This window comes from Ranitomeya variabilis, chromosome 1 (genome assembly GCF_051348905.1).
Source record: "Ranitomeya variabilis isolate aRanVar5 chromosome 1, aRanVar5.hap1, whole genome shotgun sequence".
NCBI classification, from domain to species: domain Eukaryota; kingdom Metazoa; phylum Chordata; class Amphibia; order Anura; family Dendrobatidae; genus Ranitomeya; species Ranitomeya variabilis.
In genome coordinates, this window is record NC_135232.1 from 696,496,489 (window position 1) to 696,523,063 (window position 26,575).

Sequence of the window (26,575 nt, forward strand, 5' to 3'; positions counted from 1 at the left end):
GATACAGTACCTTTTGATTTTTATAGTAACTATTTTTTATATATATTTACAATTATTTAAAAACATTTTTTTTTCTTTTTTTTTTACTTTGTCCCACTATGGAAACATCATTTTTTGCAGGTGGACAGTTTACATATGGGGATCAGAGGTGGCAACAATAATAAAAAAAAAAAAAAAGAAAAAAAAAAAAAGCTTTTAGCTCTACAGGAAATAAATTGGATTGCGAGACTTGATACAATGACACCTACGGGCCTAAACGAGACCCTTATATTATAAAAAAGGAAGAGAAACTATTACTTATATCTGTATATCTTATTTGATGTCGCATAATCTACCCACTGATCTAATCTGGATTCTTAACTTTAAATATATTTTTACTTTAGGCTTTTAACATGTCTTATAATTCTGTATCTGTCACTATCCTTTCAACAATTGACTATCGTGCATCGCCATCGACCTACTCTGCTCTCATATCCATTGTCACCTGATTGGACTTGCGCATCCTCACATATGGCGCCTGAAAGGAACCATAATGTTTAGTGGCATTGTCATACATATTGCTGTTGTATATATAGCTACATCTGACTGTTATGTGTGATGTGTTTGGAGTATGACTTCTGTATATTTTAATTGTGACTATGCGGTAGTACTTATTCCTTTCTATGGCAGTGCACATGCGTACTGTGCTGCCGCCTTCCTCTGCGTACGGTGCTGCGTCTTTTCCACCTCCTGCGCATGCCCGGGGGTCTTGACTCATGGTCCCCCACCCTGGCGCTGTAATAATCAACTGACACCCGCCGGCGATCGGCCGCGCTCCTGCGTGAGCGCGGCCGATTGCCTATGACATACTATCCCGTCACTGGGAATTAAGTCCCAGGTCACCTCGACGGGATAGTACGTCATATGGGATAAAGGGGTTAAGCAAGGCTGGACAAGTCTAGTCGGAAGATGGCTGGGAAAATGCAAATTACATACTTGCAGTCACCCGGTGAATCCTCATAGTGCACAATGTAACGTGTACCGCAAGGCAAGACAACCCCCCTTTAACCCCTTAACCCCCAAGTTAATGACCGGGCCAATTTTTACAATTCTGACCACTGTCCCTTTATGAGGTAATAACTCTGGAACGCTTCAACGAATCCTGATGATTCTGACACTGTTTCCTCGTGACATATGGTACTTCATGATAGTGGTGAAATTTCTTTCAAACTACCTGTGTTATTTTGTGAAAAAAATGGAAATTTCGCAATTTTCCAGCTTTGAATTTTTATGCCCTTAAATCATATGTCACACAAAATACTTAAGTAACATTTCCACATGTCTACTTTACATCAGCACAATTTTGGAACCAACATTTTTTTTTGTTAGGGAGCTATAAGGGTTAAAAGTTGACCAGCAATCTCATTTTCACAACACCATTTTTTTTTTTAGAGACTACATCACATTTGAAGTAACTTTGAGGGGTCTATATGATAGAAAATACCCAAGTGTGGCACCATTCTAAAAACTGCACATCTCAAGGTGCTCAAAACCACATTCAAGGTGGTTATTAACCCTTCAGATGTTTCACAGGAATTTTTGGTTTAAAAAAAAAAAAAAAATGAACATTTAACTTTATCACAAACCATTTACTTCAGATCCAATTTATTTTTTTTTTACCAAGGGTAACATGAGAAATTGGACCCCAAAAGTTGTTGTACAATTTGTCCTGAGTACGCTTATACCCCATATGTGGGGGTAAACCACTGTTTGGGCACATGGCAGAGCTCGGAGGAGAAAGAGCAGTTTGACTTTTCAATGCAAAATTGACTGGAATTGAGATAGGAAGTCATGTCGTGTTTTAAGATCCCTGATGTGTCTAAACAGTGCAAAATCCCCACAAGTGACACCATTTTGGAAAGTAGACCCACTATGGAACTTATCTAGAATTTTGAACCCCCAAGTGTTTCACTACAGATTATATAGCAGAGCCATGAAAATAAAAAATTTTAGCCCCCAGTTTTCTATTTTCCCAAGGGTAACAGGAGAAATTGGACCGCAACAGTTGTTGTCCAATTTGTCCTGAGTGCGCTGATACCTCATATGTGGGGGGGAACCACCGTTTGGGCGCACGGCAGAGCTTGGAAGGGAAGGAGTTTGAAATGCAGACATAGATGGATTGGTCTACAAGAGTCATATTGCATTTGCAGAGCCCCTGATGTAAATAAACAGTAGAAACCCCCCACAAGTGACTCCATACTGGAAACTAGACCCCCCAAGGAACTTATCTAGATGTGTTGTGAGAACTTTGAACCCCAAAGTGTTTCTCTACAGTTTATAACGCAGAGCCGTGAAAATGAAAATCTTTAGCCCCCAGTTTTGTATTTTCCCAAGGGTAACAGAAGAAATTGGACCACAAAAGATGTTGTCCAATTTGTCCTGAGTACGCTGATACCCCATGTGTTGGGGTAAACCCCTGTTTGGGCGCATGGGAGAGTTCGGAAGGGAAGGAGCACTGTTTTACTTTTTCAATGCAGAATTGGCTGGAATTGAGATTGGACGCCATGTCGCGTTTGGAGAGCCCCTGATGTGCCTAAACAGTGGAAACCCCTCAATTTTAACTCCAACCTTAACCCGAACACACCCCTAACCACAACCCTAATCACACCCCTAAACCGAAGACACCCCTAACCCTAATACCAACCCTAACCATACCATAACCCTGACCTCAACCGTAAATGTAATCCAAACCCTAGCTTTAGCCCCAACCCCAACCCTAGCTTTAGCCCCAACCCCAACCCAAACTTTAGCCCCAGCCCCAACCCCAACTTTAGCCCCAACCCAAACTTTAGCCCCAACCCAAACTTTAGCCCCAACCCAAACTGTAGTCCTAACCCTATCTTTAACCCCAACCCTAATGGGAAAATGGAAATAAATTCATTTTTTTTATTTTATTAATTTTTCACCAACTAAGGGGGTGATGAAGGGGAGTTCGATTTTCTATTTAGAGCGGGGGTTTTTAGCGGATTTTTATGATTGGCAGCTGTCACACACTAAAAGACGCTTTTTATTGCAAAAAATAGTTTTTGCACCTCCACATTTTGAAAGCTATAATTTTTCCATATTTTGGTCCAGAGTCATGTGAGGTCTTGTTTTTTGCGGGACGAGTTGACGTTTGTATTGGTACCATTTCCGCGCACGTAACATTTTTTGATCTCTTTTTATTCTGATTTTTGTGAGTGCAGAATGACCAAAAACCAGCAATTCATACATTTCTTGGGGGGAGGGACGTTTATATCGTTCCGCGTTTGGTAAAATTGATAAAGCAGTTTTGTTCTTCGGGTAGTAAGGTCACAGCGATACTTCAATAACATCATTTTTTTATGTTTTGGCGCTTTTGTACGATAAAAACTTTTTTATATAAAAAATAATTATCTTTGCATCGCTTTATTCTGAGGACTAACTTATTTTTTCGCTGATGCTGCTGTATGGCGGGAAAAGATGACTTTTCAGCGGTACCATGTTTATTTATATCCGTCTTTTTGATCGAGTGTTATTCCACTTATTGCTCGGCGGTATGGTAATAAAGCGTTGTTTTTTGCCTTTTTTTACGGTGTTCACTGAAGAGGTTAACTAGTAGGACAGTTTTATAGGTCGGGTCGTTACGGACGCGGCGATACTAAATATGTGTACTTTTATTGCTTTTTTTTATTTAGATAAAGAAATGTATTTATTGGAACAAATTTTTTTTCTTTATTTAGGAATTTATTTATTTATTTTAACATGTAAATATTTTTTTTTTTTTACTTTGTCCCAGTGTGGGACATCATGCTATAGGGTCAGATCGCTGATCTGACACAGTGCTTTGCAAAAGGCAGTGCAGGAGGCTTGAGGCAGGAGGCAGCATGAATGAAGTATAAAAAACATAAGAATAAAAGGACAAACAATAAAATTAAATATGTCCCCACCTAGTGTGACATAGCACTGACTAGTGAGTAGGGGAAAACCCATCTAAAAAGGGGAATACTGACACTCGGCTGTCAATTTAGTCATATTTACTAGAAGGATCAATGTAGCTTTTTCAGGAAAAATATTCTAGAATTTATGATGGGGAATGCAACTATCAGGAAGGGAGAGGTACTGTTTTTTAGGCTACTTTCACACTAGCGTTGTTCGGCGGGCATCTCAAAGCATCGTTTTGTGAAAAAAACGCATCCTGCAAAATCTCCCGCAGAATGCGTTTTTTTTTTTCCATAGAGTTGTATTGGCGACGCATCGCGACGGATTGACACGCGTTGTGTGCGTCGTGCGACGGATGCGTCGGAATTTGGCGACACGTCATCTGGAAAAAACGTTGATTGTAAAGTTTTTTCGTCTGCGCCGGGAAAACGTGTCGCAATGCATCCTGCGGCATGCGTCGTTGGCTAGAATGGAAGCCTATGGGCGCAGGATGCGTCGTATGACGGAATGCGTCGCATGACTGAATGCAGCGCTGCAATGAGTTTTTTTAAACTGAGCATGCTCAGAAGCAGGATTTTTTTGCAAATTGGCCAGACACACCCAAATCTATATAAACCAGGCCTGGGGCTTCAACCCCAAAAGTGCCAGCAAGAAGACAGAATACTGAAGACAGCAGCCAGCATCTGCCCAGCCTGCCAGCATCTGCCCAGCCTGCCAGCATCTGCCCAGCCTGCCAGCATCTGCCCAGCCTGCCAGCATCCAGAGGCCTGCCAGCTATAGAACCTCAAGATGCAGCCTTCCAGCCAGCGTGAGTACTAACTGCCATTTTTGCGTGCGTCTGTGTACATGTCTGTGTGTGTGTGTGTGCGCATGTGTTTGTGTCTGTATGACGTACTGAATACAGCCAGTGCTAAACCTGAATACAGCCATAGGCCTGCCATCGTCCAGCACCAGCCAGCGTCCTGCGAGAGCCCAGCTCCAGCATGAGGCCTACCAATGTGAAGCCAGCCAGCGTCCAGCTCCAGCCTGAGTTCTGCCATTTTTGCGTACGTCTGTGGGTGCATGCGTGTGTGCGTCTTTGTGTTTTTGTCCAGCTGTGTGCTTTTGTGTGTGTGCACATCTGTGTGTTTGCGTACGGCTGTGTGCTTGTGTGTGTGCGTGCATTATGCCTGCACCTGTGTGCTTTTGTGCGTGTGCATTCGTTGTGCATGCGCCTGTGTGCTTTCGTGCATGCGTCTGGGTGATTGCGGGTGCATGCGTCTGTTGGGTTGAACAATTAATAAAATGTTCACTTCAGTTGCCTACTCCTGGCCTAATGGATATTGATCAGGTGCGCACCAAAAGAAATACACCACACAGTCGGATGTAAACTCTCCTTGATCAATCTATGGCTCCAAGGGCTTTATTCAGTCAGAACACAAGTTTATATATCTCCTGTAAGGGGGCTCAGTTAGCTCTAAAATGGGAGTGATCGGATGTATTCCATTGGTTAGTGGGTTGGGCAATGAGCAAGTCCATGGGCGGATCCATGAGGTCATCAGGGTGGGTTGGTACATGAGGTCATCAGGGTGGTTGTCACTGTGGGTGGATCCATGAGGTCATCAGGGTGGGCGTCATCTTGGATACCAGCACATGGCATGCTGATACAGGAAATGGCAGCCATCTTTAGTGTCTCACTTTGATCTGAGAAAACTTATGTAAGGTTAAACAATACACGTTATGTGTTGCTTCTCTCAATCTCTTACGTCTTGAGGTTAATTAAGTATTTGGTCTTAAGGCTCTCCTCAACACGTCCGTGCACTCATTGCGGTGAGTGCACGTGCATTTTTTTTTTTACTATGATGTATTTACCAAGTAGTGAGGTCTGTGCAGCATGTGGTTTCAGTGTGTGAGCGTGTGTTTTGTTTTTTCTTCAAAAATTTTATTTTTTGTTTAATTGTTGAAAACATTTCCAGTTGATGTACATGTATTTAAAATAAAGAGCATTTTAGCTCCTATTGTGATGGTAAAAAAAAAAAAAAAAATTAAAAAAGAATTAATAAAAATGTTCTTAAAAATGTCCGTAGTATCATTTCACAAAGGTAAATTTTAAACTGGTGTATGTACAAATGGCCACACATGCAATACTGTGTTGGTTCAGGGTTTATTTTTTAAGATAAAAGGTAATTAAAATTTTTTAAAGGGAAATTTAATTTTTTAAAGTTATTTTTAAAGGGATCTTTTCAAATCACATTATGTGATCAATACATTTTGAAGTGGTGTGTAGGCCTTTCAATTTTACAAGAGGTTTTTTTTTTTTTTTTTTTTTTTGGGGGGGGGGTGGATAGGGGGAAATGGTTTTACAGCCTCCACATACTATTGCAGTAGGGAATCCAGCTCATACTGGTGTGCCTTGGGTAAATTGTTTTGGTGGTTTATGTCTCAAAACTTTCGCTGTTGGCCTGCATGAACATTGCTCAGATAATTTCAGCAGGGTGGTTATTAAATCTTTCACATTTGCAAGTTTAGGGGGTGGTTCTAAAGATAAATTTGTCATACTTGCAGAACCACCAGTGACCACAGCCGCCTTCCCAGAGTAAAGGCCCCAGGAACCGCAGCCACCAGGGACCACAGCCGCCTTCCCGGCCTAAAGGCCCCAGGGACCACAGCCGCTTTGCTTAGGTAAGTATTAAAGACCTTACAGCTTCAATTTCAATGTGTATAGTAGATTACAAGGGTCTTTATAATTGCAGAACCACCAGGGACCACAGCTGCCAGCCCGGGAAAAAAGAAAAATATGTCTTCTTCTGAGAGCCCTTCTCCACAGCGACAGCGTGTTGCGGTAATTTTCAATTTTTAAAGTTTTTGGTGCTATACTTAAAATGTCGGTTAATCACTATATGCATTAATAATGTTTTCACAGGAAGCTGAAGCAGCAGAGGGCCTCTCAGAAGGAGATGAGGGGTGGAGAAATACAAGGAGCGGGCGCACAGAATGTAAGTTGTGCCGAAACAGTCGCTTCACGCATCACCGAGCACCCAACACATACAAAACACTTCATCATACATCACAGTACACATACAACATATGCCTACCTCAAACATAATTCTTTTTGGTTTTTTTTCAGTCTGCTGCACATCAAGATCCTCCCAGCCGCTCCCAGCCGCTCCCAGAGCCGACGTAATCGCGGCCGCGGTCGTCGAGCAGTGAGTTTTTTTTTTTTTTTCCCCTCTTGATAATTTTGTGTTTCTGTGTATTAACTTTTTGGTTTTTTTTCTTTTCAAAGTATCCACAGCGTGCTCCCGACTCAGACGGTGAGGACATCATCGGCATCGATGTTGACCGTCTCATCGAGGAGGTATGCGAGCGGGAGCCGCTGTGGAATATGGGTCACCGCTGGCATTCTGACACACATGTCACCCGTCGGCTCTGGGAGGAAGTCTGCCACAACATTTTGCCGAGGTGGGAGGACCTTGAGCCAAGGCAGCAGAGTCAAGAATGTTTAAGTATTTACTTTTCAGTTATGTTTTGAACTGAATGGAATGTGTTTTAATTAACACTTGCTTTTATTCTTGTCTTTACAGGTCAAAGGGTTAGGAAGCGGTGGCGGTCACTCAGGGATCGCTTCAAGAGAGAGTTTAACCAGGAGATGCAGGCCCCGAGTGGCTCTAGAGGACGTAGAAGGACTCGGTACAAGTATGGCTGTGCCCTGTCCTTCCTCCGTGAAAGTATGCTAAGTAGAGTGTAAGTATTCAACAGCCCATTGAATAAATCACCATGTTTAACTGTATAACTTTTTTGATTTCAGTCAGGGCTTTTCCCCTATCAATATATTAATTGTTTTTTTCTTTATTTCACAGCATCTTCTCTAGTCATCGGGCGCCTGCATCTACCTTGGACCCCGCTGGAGCGATCTCTCAGGAGTCCGCCACCGAGGGCCACGTCTGTAGACCCCACCCCTCTGACCCCTCGTCTGGCCCTACCGGTACCGCTGCCCCATCCACTTCCACCGCCGAAAGCACTGGAGCAGCATCGCAGCCTTCGTTACTTGAAGCTGCTGGCGTTCCCTTTACCACACCCCTCTGATCCTGCCACCTCTAGACCACCATTAGGTTCATGGCGGCAGCGACAGAGGGGTCCGGAAAGGAGCTATGCTCCAGAGTTCTTACATCTGAATTCATCCTTCCAAAGCTCTTTCAAAATTTTGGGAGAGCAAGTGACTGCTGGGTTCAACATGGTGCAAGCACGCATCAGTGAAAACAGCAGTCGCTTGGATAGGCTGCATTCAGATGCAAGTCAAGCTCCAAGCAACCTTTTTTTCCAATCTAAGCTCAGGAGCATGGAAAAGCTTAGTCTTGACCAGCAGATGCAGGTAATGCACGACTGCCATGCTGCTCTACTGCGGGCCATGACCCAAGCCCAAACTCCCACACCCCCCACACAGCCACTACAACTTTCCCTGCCCAGTCCCAATTCCCACCCCAGGCCCAATACCAAACACAGTCGCAATACCAAACACAGTCCCAATTCCCATCCCAGTCCTAAATCCCAGTGTCTTCCCCAATGTTTTCTTCCTTGTCCACCTTACCTTCCCCATTTAGTATGCCACCTACCCCAACTCCACCCTCCCCTGCTCAGCCTCCTGTTTTTTCCCCCCTTCCACTACACCCCAACCCAGTAGGCTTTCCCCACCTATCGACGTGGTCCAACCTTCCAGCCCCTCCACTAGTATCTCCACCCCACACTTTACAGATTTGTAATGTATATGTAAAAATCTGGACTGTTACATTTTTATTTAAAAAAAAAAGTTTTGGAAAAAAAAGGTTTACAAAAAAAAGGTTTACCAAAAAAAATAAAAGGTTGACCAAAAATTTTTATTAAAAAAAAGTATTACAAAAGTTTATTATGTTGTAATATGTAAAATAAAATTTGGTTTGGTTTGAAAACAAATTTTTTATGAAGTGCCTTCATTTAACTGTGCTAATAAATGTAAAAAAAAACACACCACATGTTAGAAGGTATAACATTTGGTTTATTACCCAAAATATACCTAAGTTTTTGAAAAGAATTATTAAAAGTTGGTGTCAATAAAAAAAACTTTGTACACAAACATTAATCACCAAGACATGAAAGAAAGATGTCACACAATGTTATCTTGCCATGGCACCCTGCCCACAGGTGAAACAAAATACTCAGCAAAGTGGTCCCTCATTCTGGAAACAGAACCGGCGGAACGTACAGAGCTGCTGCGGTAATCCCACAGGGTGGTCTCCAAGTCCTCATCTTCCACGGAAACAGGCTCCTTGGAAAGTACATAGTTATGTAGGACCACGCAGGCCTTCTCAACCTCATCCACTGTTTGTGTGTGCAGTCTTATAGCGGTGAGCAGCACGCGCCACTTTGCAGTGAGAATGCCAAATGCACACTCCACCACTCTTCTTGCTCTTGTTAAGCGGTAATTGAACACTCTTTTTGTTCGGGTCAAGTCTGCTTGAATACGGTTTGAGGAGATGTGGGGATAACTGGAAAGCCTCATCACCCACACAGACATACGGCATAGGTGGTCCAGTTGTTCCCGGGAGTGCTCTTGCTGGTGGAAAGTCATACATGTCTCCATACAAACAACGGCCCATCGGTGAATTTTTGAATACTTGGGAGTCGTTGGACCGGCCATAGGCTCCAATGTTCACAGCCAGAAATTTGCAGTTGGCATCTGCAATGGCCATGAGTACGATAGAAAAGTACTTCTTGTAATTGAAGAACTCTGAGACTGATCCTGCCGGTTTGGCTATGCGGATGTGTTTCCCATCTACTGCACCCAAGCAGTTTTGGAAATGGCACAGTTTCTCAAACAGTTCTGCACTCTGCATCCAGATGTCCCTTGTCGGTTGTGGTATGTACTCCGTGTGCAAGTTATCCCATATAGCGCAGCAGGTGTCTTTCAAAATTCCGGAAATAGTTGAAACTCCAAGGCGGAACTGGTAGTGTAGTGACGTAAGGGATTCTCCTGTAGCCAAGAAGCTGTGAGAAAAAAAAAAAAAAATGTTAGTAAAAATTGCAAAGACGCACATAACATTTTCAAACAATTTACACAAATGTTTAAAAAAAAAATGTAAGTTTCAAAAAATGGCACTGCGGATTTTTTTTGTCTGTTGTAGTGCACATTAAAAACAGCATTTTTACATCTGTGCATTCCTATTATGCAGCAGGTGTTAAAAAATTAGTAATGGCCACAAACAATAAAAAAAATTAACATGCTCCAGAAAATGCAACGCAGTGTTTCAGCGCAGTATTTTGTGGAGCATGTTCACTGCTGATGTGGTTTTCCATAGGTTTAAATATGAACAATGATTAAAAAATAAAAAATGTAAAAAAAAAAAGCAAAAAAAGAGCTTACCACAGGGTCACCATCAGCCGCTCCGCTGGTGAAATGGAAAACCTCATGCGTGTGTCCTGCCTTTGGATGACATGCCCAAATTGTTCCAGCAACAAATCAAAGTGCTCCTGCCTCATCCGAAGATAATTAAAAAATTTCTCCGGGTTCTGCCGTAACTCCATGTACAGAGTAGAATATACACCCCGGGTCATCCGCAGTGCGTTAATGGGATGAATTCATAGTCTGCGACGTCGAGGTTGAAGCATCCTCCGTCTTTCTGCTGCCGCCTCCTTCTCCCGAACCATTATATCCAGGCGATTGGTCTCAAAAATCACATCAGTAACTACGTTCGCAATCCTCACAAGTACTCCTTCCATCTCTGCCACTTTCTCTAAACCCTTTCAAAGATGGGCTGTAAAAACATTCAATATATAGTTTTCCCCATTTTCCAGTAGCCAATCACATAAGGAGACTCCCATTTTTAGGCAGGGAAAACGGATCCGTCATAACAACGGATTAAACGGATAGTAAAAACGGACACAACGGATGCAACGGATCCAGTTTTTCGACGGAACCGTCTAGCGGATCCATCGAAATACTGTATGCGTTGCGTCCGTTTTTCACTATTTGTGACGCATCCGTCGATGCGTCGAGATGATGCTTTGAGACGTCCGAAGAAAAACGCCAGTGTGAAAGTAGCCTTAACCAAAAACATTTTTAACAAAAAAAATATCTTCTAGACTGTTTGGTACAGAAAATAATAAAACATCACATATCTAGTATTTCAAAAACTCCCCCACCCCCTCCCAACCAGAATCCCTTCCCTTTAACCATCTGATTTTGCATAAAACTATCATCCCACCTTAATGTATGAATACCAAAAGTATCATGAACTACATAACCTATAAACCACCTTCCATAAGGCCTATTAAGTTACTATTAAAGAACATGAATATCATGTCTCTGGCCAACTCATCCGACACCACCCTTGAGCATTTAATCCAACGCCCCCATTGTTTCCCAAATTTAGCTGTGTCCCCCCTTTTTATATAGACCCCATTTCCACTAGAATAGTAATGTTTAGATCTCCCACAACCTCTTCTATTAAGGGCAGTTGTTTGCCAACCAATGCCTAGCTATAGTCTTTCTAGTTTGGTATAGAATCTTGGTTATTGCTAATTGTAACCTCCCACATTGTATAGGAGGAAAACCTCTAACCTCCCCCACATAACCAGCACACATTCCTTGGGAGCTAGAGAAATATGAGTATTAAAACCTCTTAAATCAACTTACCAAGATCATCCCACAGCCGAGCTAGATGACTATCGGACCAGAACATATAGACTAAATCTGCCCCATCCTCCCCACACTGTGAACATCGATCATCTGCCCTAATATCCATTCTAAATACAGTGTGTCCGTAAAGTCATGGTGCACTTTTGACCAGTCACTGAAATGCAATAAAAAAAACTATAGAAATGTGACATCACTCCAAATAAAAGAAAAACTCTGCCAGTTTCATACCTATTCAGTGCAGTTCTATATGGGCTCCATTTGTTGCCCTACACACATCCAAAAGATAGTGAAGTTCTTGCCACACACGGGTAAGGACATCTGGTATAACAGTGAATAATGTCTGTGATTCTCTGTTTTAAGTGATTAATGTCGTTGATACTTTCAATGTACACATGTTGCTTCACATAACCCCAAAAGTTAAAGTCTAAGGGCATCAGATCCGGGGATCGTGGTGGCCATGGCTTGACAGAACCCCTGCCTATCCACCACCTGGGGAATGTTCTATCCAAAAATTCACTAAAAATGGTGGCGTAGTGTGAAGGAGCCCCCTTCTGTTGAAAGATGACACCTTCTGGAAATTGTGGCACTGCATACAATTCCAACATGTCAAGATATGCATTTGCCGTCACAAACCGCTTGGCAAAAAAAAAAAAGGGCCTATCACTTTATCATGCATCAGGCCATACCACACGTTCACCTTAGTGGTGTTACGTTCGTACTCAACGTAGGCATGAGGATGTTGAGCAGCTTATATTAGGACATTACGGCGATGAACATGTCCACAGATACGGAAGGTCGCCTTATCGCTAAACACAATCTTCTGCAAAAATCTTGCATCATTGTTGATCTCATGAAGAATATCTGTAGCAAACGCGCATCGCTTGGGTCTATCGACTGGTTTGATAGCGTGCAACAGCCACAATTTGTACCCCAGAAAACAGACGTTTCTTTAACACCTTATGAAATGTAGTTTTGCTTAGGTGTAATTGTCGAATACACGCACGCGTAGATTATGTAGGGCTCCTTAGGTAGTAATCCCGTATAGCCTCTACAGACTCATCACTGACTGATTGCCTACCAGAACAGAGTTTCTCCACCAAACTGCCGGTTTCCTTCAACTGCTTATCTCACCAAGTAATGTTATTCCTATGTGGTGGCGCTTCCTTATAAATGCGCCAATATTCCCGTAGAACTTTGGTCACAGATTCGAATTTAGCAAGCCACAGAACACACTGGACTTTCCCATGTACCATCCACATCTCGACTGGCATGGAAAACCACACAGCTGGCATAAGCTTGTGGTTGCATGATGTCACAGACCTGGCAGTGTATTAATCAGAGTTCAGTTAATCAGGGGTTAATCTGACTGGGGGCTCAGCAACAGCTTAAATGAGTTTGTGTTGTTTGTTATCTCTCCTCATGAACAGGTTTGATATGATTGGGCCAGAGAAAGGGCGCCAAAATGTAAACTATAAATAGATCTTGTAACTGGTCAAAAGTGCACCATGACTTTACGGACACACTGTAGTATTCTAGGACTTCTATAGGCTCTGTGTATAAAAAATAAATCAGCTATTCTCTGGGTAGTATTTATAGATCATTTTCCTGGTGACTCAAGAATATCCTCCCACTCTTCTTAAGTGACTAATCCCACATCCCTCACCCATTTAGGTTTAATTGTAGCCATAAGATCTCCAAAAACCTTTAGGCTATGTTCACACGATGCGGTTTTTGCTGCGGATCCGCAGCGGATCCGCAGCGGATTTGCAGCTGCGGATCCGCAGCAGTTTTCCATGCAGGGTACAGTACAATGTTACCCTATGGAAAACAAAATCCGCTGTGCCGATCCGCGCGGATTTGCCTGCAGAAAAAAAGAAGTACCATGTCAATTCTTTCTGCGGATTCCGCTGCGGGTTTCCAACAGCACCAATAGGAAACTGCAGTTGGAAACCCGCAGTGGAATCCGCAGTAGAAAAAGGACACAAATCCGCGGTGAAAAGCACCACGGGTTTTCACTGCGGATTTTCCCAAAAAAGGACAAGAAAAATCCGCAGTGAAAAAAGGATCGTGTGAACAAGCCCTTAAATAGCAGAGAATTATACATCAGGGAGATAAGTCCAATCGTGCTCTTTGCTGTTATTTCTGAGTCCTGTATCCCATTAAGAGAAATGGTCAAATCTGAGACTTCTCAGCTCTAGAGGCATGTCGCAATTGTAAATATCTGAAGAATTCAGAGTTAAGGTACCGTTACACTAAACGACTTACCAACGATCACGACCAGCGATACGACCTGGCCGTGATCGTTGGTAAGTCGCTGGGGAGCTGTCACACAGACAGCTCTCTCCAGCGACCAACGATCAGGGGAACGACTTCGGCATCGTTGAAACTGTCTTCAACGATGCCGAAGTCCCCCTGCAGCACCCGGGTAACCAGGGTAAACATCGGGTTACTAAGTGCAGGGCTGCGCTTAGTAACCCGATATTTACCCTGGTTACCATTGCAAAAGTAAAAAAAAAAAACAGTACATACTCACATTCTGATGTCTGTCACGTCCCCCGGCGTGACAGGGTTAAAACTGCTTTCGGCAGGAGCGCTGGTAATGCACGCGCTGCTGCCGAGAGCTTCCCTGCACTGAATGTGTCAGCGCCGGCCGTAAAGCAGAGCACAGCGGTGACGTCACCGCCGGCGCTGACACAGTCAACCCTGTGGAGGCCGGGGGACGTGACAGACATCAGAATGTGAGCATGTAGTGGGTTTTTGGTTTTTTTTAACTTTTACAATGGTAACCAGGGTAAATATCGGGTTACTAAGCGCGCCCCTGCACTTAGTAACCCGATATTTACCCTGGTTACAAGTGAACACATCGCTGGATCGGCGTCACACACGCCGATCCAGCGATGACAGCGGGTGATCAGCGACCAAAAAAAGGTCCTGATCATTCCCATCGACCAACGATCTCCCAGCAGGGGCCTGATCGTTGGTCCCTGTCACACATAACGAGATCGTTAGCGGGATCGTTGCTTACGTCACCAAAAGCGTGACGTTGCAACGATATCGTTAACGATATTGTTATGTGTGACTCAGCCTTTACCCAAATTAAAACTTTGCTTTATATATTCGAATGAACAAAAGTACTCTTCCACATTAATTGGTGTACATGTTTCAATCCCTCCTTTTTCCATGCCCCATAACCCTCCAACCTTTGCAGTTCTTTCAAATAAGGGTTAATCCAAATAGGAGTATATTTCGAGTACTAACAAATGCCCAACCATTTCTTGCAGGACCAAAAAATTTTATGAATAAGAGAGTTGCAAAACCTCTCGAATCACCCTTGACCTTGAAATTATTAGTCTTTAAAATACCGTATTTCGCGGACTATAAGACGCACCGGACCATAAGATGCACCCCAAATTTGGGGTGAAAATTGCAGAAAAAAAGATTTTTTATAAGATGGGGGTCCGTCTTATTGTCCGAATTTACAGTATCTTACCTGTGGGCTGGTGGTGGCAGAGCAGGGTCACAGGAGGCATGGTGTCGGCAGAGGTGGGGTGAGGCGGTACGGCGTGCACCTGAGCAGGGTCCCTTCCTGCTTAGGTGGGCGACGCCACGGCCTGGTGTCCATGGGAGGGTGGCAGCAGTGGTTACCGGCAGAGGTGTTGGGATGAGGAGGCACAGTGAGAGGTATGGCGTTAGAGGGGTCCCTTTCCCCGGTGAGGTGATGCAGCAGCCCCGGTAATGCAGCAGAGCCGGGTGAATCCTGTTGTTACCGTGGTGGCAGAGGTGTGGAGATGAGGAGGCGCAGTGAGCGGGGTCCTTTTCCCCGGTGAGGTGATGCAGCAGCCCCGGTAATGCAGCAGGGCCGGGTGAATCCTGTTGTTATCGGTGCGCGCGGCCATCTTCCTGAGGCCGCGCGTTCGCAGATGGAGCTCTGCTGCCCGGGGCTTCAGGAAAATGGCCGCCGCGATCCCCATCTGCGCAAGCGCGGCATCCCGCGGCCATTTTCCTGAAGCCCCGGGCAGCAGAGCTCCATCTGCGAACGCGCGGCCTCAGGAAGAAGGCCGCGCGCACCGATAACAACAGGATTCACCCGGCTCTGCTGCATTACCGGGGCTGCTGCATCACCTCACCGGGGAAAGGGACCCCGCTCACTGCGCCTCCTCATCTCCACACCTCTGCCGCCACACCTCTGCCGCCGCACCTCTGGCGCCACGGTCCACGGTAAGCCTGCATTGCGAATATAAGACGCACCCCCCATTTTCCCCCCTTTTTTGGGGGGGAAAAAGTGCGTCTTATATGCCAAAAAATACGGTAACTACCAAGTTTTTACCATCACCCAGAAATGTTACCATTGAAACCCCTGCATCTAGTAGCCATCCTCTAAAATGTCTAAACTGAGATGCTGAGAAGCAACCCCAACTGTGTGGCAGCGCTACCATGCCGCAGACCCCCCCCCCCCCTTCCTAATAACTTTTAGGCAGCTGTAACTTTTTCAGCTTTATCCTAGGTACCCCTCTCCTCCAAAGCAGGTCCCTAAACATTTTGTGCATATTTAGGAATCCAAGAAGTTGAATTCTGTAATACGTATAAAATGCTAGGCATGAGACACATTTTTAACAAGATTTGTCCTCCCCAATACAGATAGAAGGTAATTTTACCCAGACGTACAGTTTATGTCTGGATCTAGTTATTATTGGCAGAGGTTCAAAGTAATTAAGTCCTTCGTCTCTTTAGTAACATATATTCCAAGATATTTGAACTTTCGAACTACTGGAATATTTAGAAAACTCTGTCTCTGGGATATCATTACTCTCCATTGCAACAAAGCAGATGTTGGTAAATTTATGGTCAAACCTTTGAAGGTCCCAAAGGTCTTAATTTCCATTATGAAATTATTAAGTGAATCTTTTTTTTTTTTTTAATTCGTTTAATAATTACAGTATAAATCATACCCACATTTGCTTGTATTCATTATTATCCATTAGGGACATAGAATTACCATACATAACCATGTCTGGAGTATTGCAAAGGTAATAAGCAATGCATGTCAATCATTTGTTCATATCCTATTTGAACCTTAACTACGTTAACTTCTAATAATTTTATAATAATTTTAAAATGCGCGCTTGTCCTGCCTCCCGTGACGTCCCGGCTTGTGATTGGTCGCGTCGCCCATGTGACCGCGACGCGACCAATCACAAGCCAGAACGTAATTTTAAAATCCTGAAGGACCTAAAATTACGTCACGGCTTGCTGTGATTGGTCGCGTCGCGGCCACATGGGCGGCACGCGACCAATCACAAGCCGGGACTTCACGTAAGGAAGGAAAAGCGCGATTTTTAAGCAAACAACGCTGCCGGTTCCCTCGGTGAGGTCCAGGCTGCGTCGGAGAGGTGAGTATAGCAATATTTTTTATTTTAATTCTTTATTTTACACATTAATGTTGTTTCGATACCGATACCCGATACCACAAAAGTATCGGATCTCGGTATCGGAATTCCGATACAGCAAATATCGGCCGATACCCGATACTTGCGGTATCGGAATGCTCAACAATGGCATCCGATCCGATTTTTTATCGGATCGGATGCCATGCAGGAGGTCTGTGGGTCCAAACAACAGAGCTCCGGTGCAGAGCGTCTAGGCCTGGGACTTCCGGTAGGCCAGGCGCAGCTCCCGGAAGTCCCAGGCCTCTGCGTCGGATCTGTGTTGTTTGGGCGACATTGCGCTGCTCCCTGCTGCGCCGACCAGAAGTCCCAGGCTGCACTTCTGAGGCCTGAGGAGATAGCTGTCCGGAGGCCCTGTGAGTGCTGTCTGCAGGCAGCAACCATCATCCAGTGAACTGTGGGGTGTCATTGGCCAATTAACTAAGATAAGTGAGGGGGAGGCTGGAAGAGGCCTGTGCTATGGGTGCCGTTTCCCGCCATTAGGAACGCCATCTTGCAGTACAGACTCAATTTCACCACCATTACTGTTTGTGGTGCATCCTTATTAACCCCTATTTCTGCTAATTGCAGGGCTAACTATAAATATTCTCTCATGGAGAAGCCACAAAATAAGAAACCAAAGTTGAGTAAAGGGAGTGGTAGTAGCAGTAGCCGACCCTTTCAAGAGTCATGGACTGAGATGTACGGCATTATAGAAAAAAATGGCAGATCATTTTGCGTTCTATGTAGTGAAACGGTAGTAAGCAGAACGTGGAATGTAAATAGACTTTTTGAAACTAATCATTCCCAGCTCTTGAAAAAAAGTGAGGATGAAAGGAAGGAATACATTTCCAAGCAGCTACACCTTCATAAGAGCCAATCTAATTCCATCCTTAAATTTGTAAAAAGCTCTACAAATTTAACATCTGCAAGTCTGAGCATTGCTCACTCCATAGCTCAGCATGGAAAAGCACTCAGTGAGGGAGAATTTATTAAAGATACTCTCTTAAGATGTGCACCAGTTCTGTTTCATGATATGCAGAATAAAGATGCAATTATTAAGAGAATATCTGAGTTACCACTGAGTAGAAATATCATAAAAGACCGAATAATGAGACTGAACACAAACGTACAACATCAATTAAAGAGAGACATAAGTAATTGTAAATATTTTTCGATCTCTCTTGATGAAACGACTGATGTCACATCACATGCTCAGTTGGCCATTATTGGTCGATATTCTGATGGTCTCACAATGAGAGAAGAGTTGATACAGTTAGTATCAGTGCCAACAAGTACATCAGGAAGTGAAATATGTAAGGTTGTTATGCAAACATTCTGTGACCTAAGCATTGATATTTCTAAAGTTGTGTCAGTGACGACAGATGGGGCACCAAACATGGTGGGGAAAAAAGTCGGATTTGTTAAATTGTTTACGGAAGGTATTGGACATCCGATTGTGCCTTTTCATTGCATTATCCATCAGGAGGCTTTATGTGCCAAAGCAGGATTCACTGACTTAAACGACTTAATGTCAGTTGTTACAAAAATAATTAATTTAATAGCTGCTCGCCCCCTTCGCAAGCGAGAATTTTCTGCACTTTTACTGGAGGTTGATTCCACCTACAGTGGACTGCTGATGTACAATAATGTAAGATGGCTGAGCCGAGGCAAAGTTCTTGAGCGCTTTGTGGAGTGTTTTGAAGAAATTAAGGTATTTCTTGAGGATAAGGATCTGGGAAACTTTCCTCAGCTCTATGATTCTACGTGGGTCAACAACCTGATGTTTTTTACAGATCTCTCTGTTCATATTAATGAACTGAACTTAAAGCTACAAGGTTTTGGCAAAAGTATTGACGTTATGTTTGGATACATAAAAGCTTTTGAAAGTAAACTTAAAATTTTCAAGCGAGATGTAGAAACTAAAACTTATAAGTATTTTCCTCGAGTAACAAAGTATTTTGAGAAGGCCAGTGCAGCTGTACAAAATGAAATGGAACCCTTGCATATACAGTACCAGCATGTTTTAGACTCGTTACTTGACCAGTTCAGTGATAGATTTCATCAATTTAGAAGCCTAGAACAGACCATGAAAATAATTAAGTATCCTGATGTAGTAGTCTACAGTAGTTTGGAATTAAATGGTTTCCAGTGGATACAAATTGATGATTTGGAGATGCAACTTGCAGAATTTCAGGACAGCATTTGTTGACTTCAGGTCAAAGCTTGAGAATCTAGAAAGGTGCCGCTTGGAGAATCAAGAGTGCCACTATGAACAGGAAATTTGGAGTGCCTGGAATAGGTTACCAGACACTTTTAGCACCCTGAAAAATATAGCAATGGCTTTACTCACTATTTTTCCCTCTACCTACTTTTGTGAGACCTTATTCTCAGCATTAAATAATATCAAAACCAACAAAAGAAACAGATTGACAGATGAACTTAGTAGCACTTGCTTGGGCTTGAAGTGTACAAAATACCAACCTTCAATTGAACATTTAGCTAGTGAAATTCAGCAACAAAAAAGTCACTAAATTTAGTGATGGCGAACCTGTGGCAGTCCAGCTGTTGCAAAACTACAATTCCCATCATGCCTGGCCATTCCAAGCAAAAGCTTTGGCTGTGAAGACATGATGGGAATTGTAGTTTTGCAACAGCTGGAATGCCACAGGTTCGCCATCACAAGAATTCCCCCTCCCCCTCACTTATCTTAGTTCACGGCACCCCACACAAGTTAAATAATAGCAAGAGCAAGACCAACAAAAGAAAACAACTGACAGATGAACAAAGAAGTCACTAAGCAGGTAAGTTAAATAATTATAATTATACATATTTGTTATTTAAACTATACATGTCGCAAAATTATGTTTTTTTATCAAGGTGACACACCACCCAAGTTATGCTCGGTTTTTTGGCGAATTTTGACACACCAAGCTCAAAAGGTTGCCCATCACTGGTATATGATATACAGTTGGGTCATCCTATTATTAACTGATGGGGAGACCTTAGTTGGAGATTCCAAGATTTCATCCCATTCCTCTCCCAGTGTGTCTGGAAGAAGCTGTCCCCATTTCCCCTTAATTGAATCTACGGTAGATCCTTCACCTATAGATAACAGATAGGTATATAAAGAGGAAATAAGTCCCTGGGGACCCTGCGAATTAAGGATACCTATTAACGGTAAATCTGAAATAGCTCGACCTGTACCCACATTCCGTACATGTGATTGGAAGGCTGACCTTAATTGTAAATAGCGGAAAAATTAAGATTTCGGTATGTTATAGGTATTTTGTAATTGTTCGAAGGAAACAAAAATCCCCTGGTTATGTAAATTACTCACTGTAAGGACACCATACGATATCCAGAATTCAGTGGACGGATGACCCAATAATACCGGAAAATAACTATTGTTCCACAATGGCATTTCAGCTGCTATATCGGCAAATCCTGTTACCTTTTTTATTTGCCTCCATACTGATCGTGCCAACCAAAGCAAAGGTAGTAAACGAGAAGCAGCAATTCTCTCCATCTCCAAAAATCCCAGCGGACAATCAATTTTAGCTGAATGCAGAATATGGTTTTCAGAGTTGGGAAGGGATTTCCCGGGCATCCACATATTCAACATTTTAGCCTGACCAGCAAGGTAATATAAATAGAAGTCTGGTAGGGCCGTCCCACCCCCTTGTTTGGGTCTTTGTAGGGTGGATAACTTAAGTCTGGGCCTAGCCTTTCCCCATATGAAAGATGTGGTAAGAGAATTTAGGGTTGCAAAAAAAGATTTAGGTATTATAACCGCACTGTGTTGAAAACAGTAGCTCAGTTTTGGGAGCAATATCATCTTTATGAGATTGATACGTCCGGCCACAGACAGCGGGAGTTTGTCCCAGGTAGCAAATTTGGATTTAACCACATCCAGTAGCGGAAATATATTAAGATGCAAGTCTAGGTGACTACGCTGGGACATATGTATTCCTAGATATTTAAACTGGGAGACAATGGGTAGCAGTGAGAGGGTTTCAAGGCAGGACATTGGGGTATGGGAGAGAGGCATCAGAGCAAATTTCTCCCAATTTATATAGAGGCCAGAAAATTTACTAAATTTATCAATCATCGTTATCACTTTTGGTAATGTGTCTTCCGTTTGATCCATAAACACCACCATATCATCAGCATAGAGACCAATGACGTCCACTCGATCAGCAATATGTATTCCTTTAATATCTACAGAGGACCTCATTCGTATTGCCAAGGCCTCTATCGCCAAGGCAAATAAAGCTGGGGAGAGAGGGCATCCTTGTCGAGTTCCTCTCTGTAAAGAAAACGGTGCAGACATAGAGCCATTCACCACCATCCGTGCCCTAGGCTTCGCATATAATGTACCTATCCCTCTCAGAAATTTATTCCCAAACCCATACTTCCGTAGACATGCAATTAAAAAGGGCCATTCGAGGGAGTCAAAAGCCTTGGCTGCGTCCAGCGAAGCCAATGCCCACCTGTTATCTGGTTCCAGAGAACTATACTGAATGACCGACGGCACCCGTCTGATGTTGATAGAAGTATTTTTCCCAAGGCATAAAACCGGTTTGATCCGGGTGTATGAGATCTAATATGATCATATTCAATCTAGTGGCTAGGATTTTAGTAAAAATTTTATAGTCTACATTTACCAAAGAGATTGGTCTATATGATCCACAATCCAGAGGATCCTTCCCCTCCTTCCTGAGCACGACAATATTAGCATCATAAAACGTTTCGGGTACAGATTCCCCCTCCCATATTCCCCTGAGTACCTTCAGCAGTATAGGTGCCATTTTGTCACGGTATTTCCTATAGAACTCAATGGGAAACCAATCAGGTCCCGGGGCCTTCCCAGTTGCCATATCTGTTATAGCGTGTTCTACCTCCTCCAGGGTAAATTCAGCCTCCATAAGGGCTTGTTGGGATGGGCTTAGAGAGGGGAATGTTATATCTGATAAATAATCCAGGCATTCATCAATATCAAAGCCACTGCTAGATTTGTACAACGAGGTATAATAATCATAAAAGCCCTGAAGTATTCCATCAGTAGAGGATACTAAAGAGCCATCAGACACCCGGATCTGCAATATTGTATTGGAGGTATTGTGTTGGCGTACTAAGAAGGCCAGAAGTGTACTAGCCTGATTTCCCAGCTCAAAATAGGATTGACGAGTAAAAAATAATTTGCGTTTTGACTTAACATCTGCGTGTTGGGTATATAGTCTCTGGGAAGTAAGCCATTCAATTCTATTACTGCTGGACTGATTAGCTATATAAGTGGCCTCTGAATCTTTTAATCTTTGCTCTATCTCTTCATCCTCCCTCGCCGTTACCCTCTTAATATAGGAGATAGTAGAGGACAGGCACCCCCTCAAGTATGCCTTCAGGGTGTCCCAGAATAAACCGAGATTTTGGAGTTCCGAATGTGTTAGGCTAGTTTCACACTAGCGTTAACTGCAATACGTCGCAAATGCGTCGTTTTTGCGAAACGCCGCATCCAGCAAAAGTTTTTGCTGGATACGTTGTTTCGTCATAGAGTAACATTAGCGACGCATTTGCGACGCATTTGCGACGCATTTCCAAACGGTGAATGCGTTTGGCGGCGTTTGGGCGTATGGTAGCGGTCCGTCGGGAGAAAAAAACGTTACATGTAACGTTTTTTGCTCCCGACGGTCCGCTTTTTCCGACCGCGCATGCGCAGTCGGAACTCCGCCCCCACCTCCCCGCACTTCCCCGCACATCACAATGGGGCAGCGGATGCGTGGGAAATATGCATCCGCTGCCCCCGTTGTGCGGCGGAGACCACACTAGCGTCGGGAACGTCGGCCCGACGCGCAGCGACGGGTTGTTCCCGACGCTAGTGTGAAAGTAGCCTTAGAGTGAAACTATTCAACTGGTCAATCGTCCTATCACTAGAGTCTATTAATTTTAGCCAAAAGGGATTCAATTTCCAGGATCTAGTATTATTATCGGATTGTCCAAATTTAAGTTTAAGAATAATTGGGCTGTGATCTGAGATCCCCCGATTACCATGTTCAATATTATCCACCCACAATGCCAAACCGCCCGACCCAAATATATAGTCTATTCGAGATAATGACTGCCTAGTAGATGAATGGCAAGTATACCCTCTGACCTCTGGGTGACTTATTCTCCATAAATCTAGCCAACCACTACCATCCATAAACAGTGCCAATTGAGAGGGGGGTTGAGGTAGAGTTTCCCCTGATGCTGCGTCATCTAATCTCAATCTATCCATGGATTGATTCTTAACTAAGTTAAAGTCTTCCATGCAGATAACGTTGGCTTCCGGATATTTTAAGGAGAAACTTAGAGCCATACGGAGGATTGACATATTGGCGGGGGGGGGGGTTTATAGATACGTAACAACACATACTCTCGTGAGTTGATGAATGCATGCACAAAAGCGAAACGACCCTCAGGATCACGTCTCGCCTCCTTGGCCTCCCATCTGACCTCCTTGTGTATCAGTAGAGAGACCCCTCTTGAATAGCTAGTGTGGAAGGCATGTAGGGACCACTGTACCCACGGTTTTTGCATACATCGAGCCGTGTCCCTTGTTAAATGTGTTTCTATTAGCGCTACGATGTGAGGGCGGCACCTTTTTATCTGGGAAAATACCTTAATTTTCTTTCTAGGGGTTTTGATACCTCGTATACTCCATGTCATGCATATAATTTCAGCCCCCATGCTTAAAGGAAGAGTTAATGCATATCATTATTATTCGGGTGCATTTCGGCAGCATCATGCAGGGCAAAGAGTTAGTATCAGTGGCAGTCTTACTTAGTAAACAATCAAAACTGGTACATAAAACCAAATTAAACGAAAAAACTTGAACAGTAGGGGAGAGTATTTTCATGCTCCCACAGTCAGATTGAAAAGGGGATACCCTCACTGGATTCAGTGTCCGGTATTGTTGACATTTTCTACACCCATGCGGAAAGCTCTAGGTATGTTGCCATTAGTCAAGAAACCCAAGTTAGGAATCTTCCACATTCGGTCCTCCGTGAGACCGTAGCCACTCAGTCGCCTCCGCTGGGTCCGTGAAGAATAAGGAGGAGCCCTTATGGACGATACGGAGCCGGGCCGGATAGAGCATAGAATAGACGATGTTCTTATCTCTGAGTTGCTTCTTAACATCCATAAATCGTGCCAGCTGCTTTTGGAGTTCCATGGAAAAATCTGGAAAAATCGATATGGTGGCATCATCAAATTTAATGAGGCCCTTCTGTCGCGCCAAGCGAAGGATGGCATCCCTGTCTCTGCAATTAAGGAGACGTGCAAGGAAAGGTCGCGGTGGGGCTCCGGGAGGGAGGGGCCTCATCGGTACCCTATGGGCCCTCTCCACCGAAAATGTTGAGGAGAATCCATCCCCCAGTGAAGACTTAAGCCATTCTTCTAAGAATTGTTCAGGCCGCTGACCCTCCGACCGCTCCGGAAAACCTATAATTCGGATATTATTGCGACGTAGTCTATTTTCCAAGTCATCTGCCTTTTGCTTCCAAGCATTTACGGATCCAGTAGCTTTAGTCAGTTTAGCCTCCATAGGAGTGATAGTGTCTTCTATATGAGACACCCTCGTTTCAACCTCAGAAATGCGCCCCCTCATAGCTTGCATGTCATGTCGCAGGCGGCCCACCTCAGTATGCACATCTTCTATTTTCTCCGTAAGAGATGATCTAGTGAGGGAGATAGCCTGCATCAATTGCTCCGATGCCTGTTTAAGAGTCAGTTCATCCTCCTCCCCCTCCCCAGTACCATCAGAGAGGCGACCCCTGCGCTGAGATGATGCAGGGTTATTCCTAAGGTTGCGTACATTATCATGAGAATCATCCTTGGCATATTTTTTAAGTTTTTCAGCCGCCGTTGCTCCTCTAGGATGCTGCATGGCGGGTATACACAAGGGGATCCCACAAAACAACTTCAGAGGTAGTTGTAGATAAGCTGTGCTGATTTTATGGTTGTAAATGGACCGAACTCTGACCCCAGGTCCTGTATAGTACTGGACCGTGCTCCAAGTCTCCACAAACTTGACAAATATTGATAATAAGGATCACAGGGTGGTTGTCTGGATGATAGCTTAGGCCCTATATGGATTGGGTGGGCACTCAGTCTATGGACAGAGGGGAAGCAGCAGGGAGGGGGTTAATTCCCGATATTATAGTGCTGTCAATGAAGCGGCTGTATGGCAGGGGGGGTACAGGGCCCAATATTTCAGGGCACACACCGCACCACCCCTTTAGTTTTCTTGAATGCTTGGTCACCTCCAAAGCAGCACCGCAGGTGTACAAAGCGCCGCTCCCTTTGCCGTTAGGGAGCGCGCTGTATTAATGGCCGCTGCTCCCCGTGAGTATCGCTATCCCCCTCAGGCCTCCCAACTTCTGTGCACCGGCAAAGCTCTCACCGCTGCGGTCCTGTCTCCGTCGGCTCTGGTGAGGAGAGAGTCCGGCTTCGGCAGGAGATGGTGGCGCCGCGTCCTGTGTCCCGGAGCGCGCGCGCCGAAGATGGCCGCCGCTGCACGTGAATCCTCCTGGCGTCTCTGTCCCTGCAGCTCCTGACGCCTCGGATCACTGCAACAGCCGTCCAGAGGGCTCACAAGGTTCCTCAGAGTGAGGGGTTCCAGCCCCTGTCGATAACGCCCGCTGAAGTGCGGTATATGTGGCAGGATTATTTTAGGATCGATGGAGCTTCCACTTAGTGCGTCTTCCTTCTCTGGCTACATAGCCACGCCCCCATTAAGTAAATCTTTGATCCTATTTACAAATAATAACACGTAATCTGCAGAGAGCTACTTTATTTATTCCCATATCTTAACCCTTCCAGCCCAGGATATTGTCCGATTTTACAAGCTAGTAGCTCAATTGCCAGAGCAAAGAGTTAAGGGGACAGCGGGCACCCCTGTCTTGTCTCCCGGAATAGCCCTAGAATGTCAGAAGTGTCTCCATTCACTCAAATTTTGCCCACTGGAACTTTGCATAGTATCTTAACCCAATTAATGAAATTAGGGCAAAATACCATTTTTGTCCAGAACTGCCCAAATTTAACTCCACTCTACACTATCAAAAGCTTTAGCGGCATCCAGAGATACTACTGCTCTTTTTTTAGGGTCCACCTGTGACGCCTGCAAATTAAAAAAAAAAAAAAAAAAAAGCCTGTGAAGATTTATAGCTGTTGACTTGGAGGACATAAATCCTACCTGACCCGGATGAATTACTGACTCGATCACAGTGCTCAGTTTAGAGGCAAGAATTTTGACCAGGATTTCAACATCAGATGTGAAAAGTGACATCGCCTTGAATGTATCAGGTAGTTCTTTATCTTTCCCTTCTTTAGGCAGCACAATTGCTGCCTCATACACTGAGCTTGGAAGTGATCCCCACAGAAAAGCAATTATTAATCATTTCTAATATTTAACTTTTCTAACATTTAAATACTTCTATTGGAAGGCCATCTACCCCCGGAGCTTTATGATTGGCCATTTTCACTACTGCCTGCTTTACTTCTTCATGAGAAGCTGGTTGAT

The 26,575-nt window shown here is 43.9% G+C and overlaps 1 protein-coding gene across 2 annotated transcripts in view; it reads right to left on the reverse strand.

Annotated features, from left to right (window-relative positions):
* The window catches only part of TDRD9 (tudor domain containing 9), a 395,302-nt gene that overhangs the window by 203,371 nt on the left and 165,356 nt on the right, over positions 1–26,575 (reverse strand). The window lies entirely within an intron of this gene.